We start from the raw sequence: 7397 nt of genomic DNA, 5'->3' as shown, positions 1-7397 counted from the left end.
GTGTTTTATGTTAAAACCCTAATCTGTACACTACAATCTTAACAATGACTAACTGACTTTTTAAAAATCTTAATTTATTTATAAATTTTAATTCAAAAGTTCCCCTCCTCCAGCGCTTACCCGAAGCTCCTCCATTAATTTGCATAAGAATTGTTAAGAATAAAAACATGTTTTTTGGGTTGACAAGCTTTTTTTGATTGATGATTTTACATAAGTCTGTAGATATCTGCAACAGTAAATATATTGGGTAGGGCCTGAACTAAGAATGTTAAATTCCAAGCTTCTTACTGCGACACGAGTTTAATTCCCACCATGGCAGTGTGAGGCTTAATAACAAATATCCCTTGCACTATTTGAAGAAGTGCAGGGTATTGCGATGTCCTGGCCACCGTTCTCTCTCAACCATCAACACCACCAAATTATCCGATTACTCATTCATGTTTTATTTGTGGGATTTTGCTGTGTGCAAATTAGAAGCCTTGTTTACTTAACAGTGTCTGCACTTCAAAAATCCATTGGTTGTGAAGCGTTTTGGGACGTCCTAAGGACATGAAAGTTCTCTCTTTCTTATTACTTGATAGTGTGCTTTCAAGGCACATGGCTACACACAACAAGGAGGGAAATCATACCCAAGGCTGCTTTTGGACTCTTTCTTATGTTTCAGTTTGTTTTGTTTAAAGAGGTTCGGTAGACCTTCATATGAACAGTCAAATCAAATCAAATCAAAAAAATCAAATCAAATCAACTTTTATTGTCATTGTTAGTGCACAAGTGCAGTACAACGAAATGTAGGCTTGCGGCTCCCGAGAGTGTACATTTGGATTAAGACATTTAAACATTCAACATACATTTGGCTTGTAGTATATTAACATAAATATAACCATAATAAAGTGCATTGGTAGATGTGCAGGTTTTAGAGTTTATTTGTGGAGTTCAGTAGGATGACAGCCCTAGGAAAGAAGCTGTTCCTAAATCTGGTCGTACGGGTGCGAATGCACCTGTAGCGTCTCCCAGATGGCAGGAGGGCGAACAGACTGTGGCTGGGGTGGGTAGGGTCTTTGATGATGGACCGTGACCTCCGTAGACAGCGTTTCTGGTATATGTGCTCTATGGTCGGTAGCCGGGTGCCGGTAATGCATTGGGCATAAATCAACTATAATATTGCACCATATTGTCCCCACACTGCTAAGTTTAATGATAATAGATTTATCACCATTTATATCTATCATTTTAAAATTTGGTTACCATAATTACCATAGATTGGAGTTAATTAATTGGTTACATTTCAGAACTATTAAGAATGCACTATACAACTACATTTTTCACAAGAGTGCAAAAGCATTGTTTTGCTTACTCTTATGCTTTCAAAAAATGACAATTTTGGGTAGTCCTAAATAGATGTATTATTTTAAATTGTTTAGGCAGCTTTGTTAACTTTTGCAGACAACTGTTAGGATCTAAAAATAAACCTGTGTTCAATTTTATTTTTAATACACTGTGAAATACCAAGCATCATCAACTTACTTATTTCTAAAATAGATTAAAATGCATCCTCCGATCAGACTAATACATTTCACAGTATATAGTACATTAAATTTTTTCAATGACTCTGAAATGCAGACTACATGTCCACACTCTTCTTTGAATATCATTCTGGAAGTATAATTTCAAGGAATGACATCAGTAAAATAATATTGCCCACCCTGGATTCCATGTCAATCATATCTACTGAAATTGTGTATATAGTTTCAATTTTAAAATATATATTTTTAAAACATATTTTCGGTGCGTAAGTGTTTATCCAGGCAGTGGTCTTTCCATGAGCTCCAACTGCCACTGCGCATCATTCTTGAAATCTGAGGAGCAACACCCAAATACAACTTCAGCCTAGAAAGCCTACAATCGCAGACATTGACTTACAGGTCTTTTAGTGTTACTTGATGAAAAAATTAATGCAGGAATCCATATAAAATGTCTTCATATTTTTGTGAAATTAAATTGGTTTTCAAAGATATATTTAGGAGCTGCTCTGACCCCAGTTATATTTGATAAATCAGGATATGAGAACATCCTGTTTGTGATTTAAAGAGGTTGAATTTTACAACTATATTTTTCCCTGCATCATGACCAATTATGTGCTTTAGGTTTGTTCTGTTCACACCACTGTTATGGGGAAATGTTGAGGCTTGTTAAAAATAAAAATTGAACAGGGGCATGTGTGGCACATGTAATTAATACATACAATTATTATGGCCTAGAAATTCAGTTGCCTTAGCGCCGCTTTTGAGGCGCTAGAGGGAGTAGCGCCAGAGTTATGGCCAGTTTAAAAATTCCCTGGGGCCCTAAATCGGCGTTGCACCGGTAGTGCTGCGCCGGCACCGATGACGTCATCGGTGTGCGCAGCGTCCCGGTTGCCATGCCGACGGGCCCTAGCGCCGAAATTCAGTTGCGGCCGCCTCGCCCGTGGCAGCCGCAACTAAGACTCTGGCAACAGAGTCTTGCATGAGTTTGCGCCGGCGCATTAAAGGCCCCGCAGCGGCCGGCCGCTTTCCCGCCGGCCGCCTGCCCGCAGCTCCCTCCCCGGACTTCTCCCCCCCACCCCCCGGAACAGATGCAAGCCCGGCACTTGTCCGAGGTGCCGGGCTCATTTTTAGACAGATTTGCGCGGGCCGCGGCCGGGTGCAGGCAGCTCCTCCTTAACGGAAGGAGGAGGCCTGCACTTCCCGAGCCTGCCGCACCGCATCGGGTGCCGCAGCGCCGGAATTGCGGCGCGAAATGGCAGTTAGCGCCGATTTACCGCCGCAAAGACCCTTCAGTAGCGCCGGCAGCCGTTTGGGCGCGGCCCTGCTGAATTTTTGGCGCGCGCAGGGGGACTTAGCGCCGGCACTAACTTCCGGCGCTAAAGCCCTGGCTAAGCCAAAACCCAATTTCTAGGCCACTGTTTCATACTAAGATACATCTTTGCTTTCATTCTGTTAACTAGAAACTGAAAGAAGAGAACAGTTGAAATATGAGTTGGAAAACTTAAGGTGAGTTCTTCTGTTCGGTACTTGAAACGAATGTATGCACAGTAGTTGTTTCAATTTAATATTTTTCAATGAAGTTAAATTTTGCATGTTTTAAAGTTATTGGCCTAGAAATTCAGTTGGTAGCACCAGCCGCTAGCGCCTTCAGAGGACGATAAGTGGGGCGCGAAGCGGCTAGCGCCCGGGTGCAGCACGATCTGCGTCTCTCGGGAACTTGAGTGAAGAATTAGCGGCGGCGCAAAACCGCAACGCCCGCTCAGCTGCGTGCGCAGATCCTGACATAATTTCATGGTGCAACGCCCTTGGTGCGCCCGAACCGGAACTTCAGTGGCGCCCCTTTTCTTTCCGCCTGGCGCTCGCAGCGATTGGTTGAGTGGAACGGTTCCCAGTTGCTGTGAGGCTGGGGGGGGGGGGCTATTTAAAGGGGACTCTTCCTGCATTCTTTGTGGTAGCCATTTTGGACCACTCCTGTGTGAGAGAGAGAGAGATTTGCAGAGAGACAAAGGGAGAGAGCTTTCTGCTTTGACTCAGCGCTCGCACAGGTACTTCTGGCTTCAGCCCAGAGCTTTGTAGTTGGATTGATTTTTCAGTGCCATAGCCTTGAGTGGCCACATATAATGGGGGCTGCAATGGGTGGAAACATTGGGTTTTTCCATTGCATTGAGAGGGCTCAGAGACGCCGAGAGAGAGTGCCAATCATGGCCAGATGGAGGAGGGCCAACAGGCGTCAGCGCAGGAGGCCTTACCCTCCCAGGGTATACCGCCAGCAGTTCTCCTCCCTCAACATGTCTGAGGAACAGTGCATTTGGAGGCTTCGATTCAGAAGGGAGGTGGTCACTGAGATCTGCCACCTGCTTCAGAGAGATCTGCAGCCTCAGCTGAGGAACAGGACGTCTCTGTCGGTGGCAGTGAAGGTGACAGTGGCTCTGAACTTCTATGCCACCGGCTCTTTCCAATCCGCTACTGGGGACATTGCCAATGTCTCCAAGTTCGCGGTGCATTGCTGCATCCGCCAGGTCACGAATGTCCTCTTCAAAAGGAGACGTCAGTACATTTCCTTCCCCATGACCCTGGACAAGCAGCAAGAGCGTGCAATGGGATTTGCAAGAATAGTGGGCTTCCCCATGGTCCAGGGTGCCATTGACTGCACGCATGTGGTTTTGCGGACACCTCTAGAGAATGCCGAGGATTACCGCAACCGGAAGGGGTACCATTTGTTGAACGTGCAGTTGGTGTGTGACCACAGGCAGCTCATACTAGCTGTCAATGCCCGCTTTCCAGGCAGCAGCCACGATGCCTTCATCCTGCGCCAGACTTCTGTGGCAGACATTTTCAAAGCCCCGGCTCACCCAGGAGGGCTATCCTTTGTGCACCTGGCTGATGACCCCGCTCCATGCGCCCACCACCCCTGCTGAAGAGCGATACAATGACAGCCATCAAGCGACCAGGAACATCATTGAGCACACGATTGGCGTGCTAAATCAACGGTTCCGCTGTCTGGGCCATTCTGGGGGAGCCCTACAGTACTCGCCTGGGCGAGTCTCCCATTTCATTGTAGTGTGCTGCATGCTGCACAACCTGGCAATCCTCAGGACTCAGCCACTGCCAGCAGACATTGGAGGACCACCAGAGGAGGAGGAGGAGGAGGAGGAGGAGCACCAAGATGGGAGGGAGGCACAAAGTGCAAGGGCCATCCGTCAGCGGCTTATTGCAAGTCGGTTCTAGGCCCCCTCTCAGGGAATGGCTTGTGCCATTGAAAGAACATGAATGGAGCCGCTCCGCAAACCCTGAGCCGGTCAGGCAACAAAAATAGTTCAAAGTGCAAACATGCACAATCTGAATAAAGAGAATTATTTATTTAACAAACTCTGTGCCCTTCCCGCATGACAAACAAATACAGAGAAACCCCCCAAAAAACAGTCAGACACATAACTGGCTCTCACAACCTGGAGACAATGAACAAAAGAGTTAAACAAAAATGACCATGATCCTTGGCCTTCACAAAAAAGAAACACAACATTTTGCCACACCTCATACTTTTTGGCCTGCGAGGGTGATCTGCCTCGCTTGTGAGATTGGCCCATTCCCACCCTGCAGCTCCTCCGCAATGGGACCCCAGTGGCTGCAGCAAGGCTGGGGGAAGGCTGCTGAGGGTCAGATAGTGAGTTGGCAGATGCCCTTGGGGGACGGCCTGGACCAGCTCTGGGCCTGGAGGGCCCGGCTGCTGACTGCTCCAACTCTGCTTGGGCGGCAGCAGTCTGTCCTACGGGTGGTGGCAGCTGCAGTGGAGGAGTGACAGTGTTGGCTGCAGGAATGCTGCCAACCTAACAGAGCACAGGCACTCCCTGGTCAGACGAGACACTGGCACTCGCACGGGCCAGCACTGAAGTATGCGCAGCAATCTGCTGAAGCACAGACCGCTGGCCTGCTGCGGCGCTGCGAGGGCCCCGGCGAATCCTGGCCGAACCAGCGAGGGTGGCAGCAGTTAGTGCTCGTGTGGCCCTGATCTGTGTCTGCATCAGACCAGCCAATGACTGCATGGCATGACTAAGCACTTGGCTGGAAGCTGCCTGTGATGCACCGAAGTCCAGCAGACTCCTTGCCTGTGCTGCCCCGAATTCCTGTACACTCCTTGCCAGTGACTCTATGGAGTCAGGCATCCTTGCCACTGCAGCCATGAGCTCAGTGTGCCTGCGCTCCGCCTGAGCGCCCATTTCACCAAGGAGCCGCACCTCCTCTGCGCTCACTGTAGCAGGACTGAAGGCCGAACTCACCCTCCGGGGAGAAGGCCGCCGAGCTTCCCTACCCCTCCCGCGTTGCTGCAGCCCGCTGGGCCCCGGAGCTTCACCCTCCTCAGACCCTTCCCCCCTGCTCCCCTCCAGGGAAGACCTGTCCCCATCATGGCCATGGGCTGCCTCGGCTGAGGGTGGCACTGATGTTCCGGCTTCCTCTTCCTCCTCCTCACATTCCGATTCACTCACAGTGCCAGCTTGAGGGCCCGCCTCCTCTCCTGGCGAATCAGCATCTGAAAGGAGGCAGCTACAAGAGTTGCTTTAGTGTGAGGACAGGGCGGCAGCGAGGGAGGCATGAGTGCTGCAATGCACTGCATTGGTTCGATAGTGGCAAAGGATGCTGGTGTGAGGCACAAGTGGAAAGAGAGAGGTCAAAAAGGTGATGACCTTACCATTGCTGTCCAGAACGGGGTAGGCATCTCCAGTGGCGACGGGGCCAATCAGCCGGCCTGCCATAATCCGCTCCACTCGCTGCTCCAGCTCGCTGAGGTCTTTACGTTCAGGATGGCCTCCCCCGGTCTGTTGCTGCTGCCTCCTATTGTGGGCCAGCTTGCCCTGCAAGAGAAAGGACAGGCTCTGAGTACAGTGTCAAGCCCTGATCTTGCCTGCACTGCCTCCCATGGTGGAATAGCCCTGACAGTGTGAAGCCCTGATCTTGCCTGCACTGCCTTCCATGGTGGAATAGCCCTGACAGTGTGAAGCCCTGATATTGCCTGCACTGCCTCCCATGGTGGAATAGCCCTGACAGTTTCAAGCCCTGATCTTGCCTGCATTGTCTCCCATGGTGGAATAGCCCTGACAGTTTCAAGCCCTGATCTTGGATGCACTGCCTCCCAAGGTAGAATAGCCCTGACAGTGTGTAAAGTGGTGAATGTGCATGTGATTTTCATGAGAATCCCATAGGTGTTGGATGAGGGCTGGGCATTGGTGCTTTCAGGACCCTTTGGCCATAAAGTGAGGTGCACATGCAGGGATGAAGAGGACACTGGAAAGGGTACTCACCCTGACAACCCGAGTGAGGTCGTTGAACTTCTTCCTGCATTGCGTTGGTGTCCTAGGGACCATGCTGCTGGAGGTCACTCTGTGTGCCACCTCCCTCCAAGCTTTTCTATATTCGCTGGGCAGCGGCCTCCTGCCACTGTCAGGAAAGAGGATAGGTCGCCGGCGCTCCACTGCGCCAACCAGAACCTTCAGGGCCCCCTCACTGAAGCGCTGCGCTCGCTCCCTGGCCTTCTCCATGGTCGTGGGTGTAATGATGTCGCAGCAGGTCTGTCCAGGCCTAGAATCAGGGCTCCAATGTGCAGGGCGTGGCTGCAAGCCAAATCGACCCTCCCCCTTTAAGAGGTGACCAGCGCCAGCGTGTCTGCCTGCAATCGCTAACTCGCCGCACCTGCGCTGCGCCTGCCCTCGGTGGTAGTGCCTCGGCTCGCTGGCTTAGCGCCTTAGGATAGTCTTGCACCGCCTGCTTTAGCGCTGCAGCAACCTCTTGGGGCGATGCAACTCAATTTCGGTGAAGGTGGTGCTAAGTTGCGCCAGGCGCTAAATTTAGCGCACGCTCGACTGTAGCAGCCCAAACGTG

General features: G+C 50.4%; 1 pseudogene; it reads left to right on the top strand.

The window, feature by feature from the left end:
* Positions 1–1625: 1625 nt before the first annotated feature.
* Positions 1626–7397, top strand: part of LOC147124502 (uncharacterized) — a 453926-nt pseudogene continuing 448154 nt past the window's right edge.

Source organism: Somniosus microcephalus, chromosome 1, assembly GCF_052327205.1.
Source record: "Somniosus microcephalus isolate GS21.2 chromosome 1, FLI_Smic_1.0, whole genome shotgun sequence".
In the NCBI taxonomy this organism is placed as follows: Eukaryota; Metazoa; Chordata; class Chondrichthyes; order Squaliformes; family Somniosidae; genus Somniosus; species Somniosus microcephalus.
The sequence above is the reverse complement of the archived record's forward strand: the minus strand, read 5'-3'. Positions and strand labels throughout refer to the sequence as shown.